The 1717-nt window shown below is 42.8% G+C and overlaps 1 long non-coding RNA gene across 1 annotated transcript; it reads left to right on the top strand.

Moving 5' to 3' along the window:
- The first annotated feature begins 272 nt into the window (after nt 1-272).
- LOC310934631 lies at nt 273-1317 on the top strand. Its single transcript, XR_014592965.1, has 3 exons — nt 273-466; nt 1038-1143; nt 1214-1317. It is a non-coding gene; the product is annotated as an uncharacterized lncRNA (long non-coding RNA).
- The last annotated feature ends 400 nt before the right edge of the window (nt 1318-1717 follow it).

Genomic DNA, 1717 nt, shown 5'->3' with positions numbered 1-1717 from the left:
GTCCGACTTTAAACGGCACTGCGCTACACGACACGGTTTAGCGAGTGTTTCCACTAGCGTAGTACCTGGAACTCGGCACTATTTTTAGTACCTGCGGTGGTGAGGTTCCATTCATGGGTGCCGGTACTATGCGCAGGTACTATGCGCTGATTGGTCAAAACTGCCGGCAACTGATTGGCCAAAAGTGTCGTCACTGGGTGCGTCATGAGCGCGACATAAAATACAGGATGCAGGAGTCTATTTCACCATTTTTCGAAAAATAGTAGCGCGCAAATACTTCGACATGGCGACTCTGCATAAGAACACTCCATGGTCCAACGACGAGGTCCAGACTGTCCTGTGTTTAGTCGGAGACGACAAAATACAGAGAGCTGGACGGAGCCGCCCGTAACGAGCAGGTCTTACCGGGAGTCGATGTCCGCTCACGGCGTACACAGCAACTCCAATAACTCCGCACACGCCAACGGTAAGTTTTTTATTTTCAGCCTGAGAGCAACGTTTAACTACTGCTGAGAATAAACTCGCTTAAACAAGACATTATAAAAGTAACATCATGTGTGTCGGTAATCTCTGTCCGTCTGTTTACACGAGACAACGTAGTTGGCTAGCTAGTTAGCAATGTCGCTATTAGGTGCTCAACCTACAACAAAACATTACGTAAACCTGTAAAAGAAACCAGATTTGTACAAGTCATGAATTACACTTACTACCGTGTAACGTTTTGTTTTTACGTGTTAAAACAGACTTGACCAGAATATACAGTATGGGTTCTATATTTACATTATAGACAGAGAATGAGCATCGGATATTATATGTCTATATTACACTTTTGCAAAAAGACAGTATATTGCACATGGGATGAGGAGCGTGGTTATATGTTGTCTACTGAGAGCTAACAGCTGCAGGGAGGAATAAAGGATAATAATAATGATAAAGCTCCTTCATTTAGGGTGTTTCAGTCTGTGGCTGAATATATATATATATATATATTGTTATGCATGTAATTACAGCGTATGTATACACTTCTTTTGTTCAAGAATCCCATTCCATATGTGAGGAGTGTTCATCCACCCCAGCAGAGCCATCAGCTGCTTCGTTATCGGGGGCACCAACTTCGCCACAGACCACAGCTCTGTGCAACTGGTAAGAAATAATAAACATGATTTACAGCATTTGTGTATTTCCTTAATAACCCCTTTCTTCTTCTCTATAGTGTTATGGAGGGAAGAGAAAAAGAAGCTCACGGCTGTCCTAGCAGAGCTTCAGGTGGAAGATGTTCAGTAGCAGGAGTGGAACCGGACACAACGTGACCGCCACACCACGAGAGTGCTGCGTTCAACCACGCATTCCTTTGAGTGATTGGGCAGCTTGTCCAGGCAATAGGTGGCAGGAGCATGTGACCTATTTCCTCCCTCCTGCCCTAGGACTCCACCACCTATGTACAGTTTATTTGATTTGCTGTGCACTTTAACTTTGGTTTGCTGTGTTTTTTTGTTTGAATAAACAACAATGTGACTTATGTGATTACGTCATGCGTATTTCTTTTCTTTTTCTTTAATTGTGGCAGCCTTTACAAACACAACGTATACAGACAAAAGGAGACATCTCTGCAGAAAGTACAAACTTTTATTTGTAATTCAGTGAAAAACAGTACAATAATAAAGCATTTTACAAATTCACAACAAGTGACACATCAGGCCCTCACCTACATCTCTGC

This window comes from Microchirus variegatus, assembly GCF_963457635.1.
Source record: "Microchirus variegatus genome assembly, chromosome: 12".
Lineage (NCBI taxonomy): Eukaryota > Metazoa > Chordata > Actinopteri > Pleuronectiformes > Soleidae > Microchirus > Microchirus variegatus.
The sequence above is the reverse complement of the archived record's forward strand: the minus strand, read 5'-3'. Positions and strand labels throughout refer to the sequence as shown.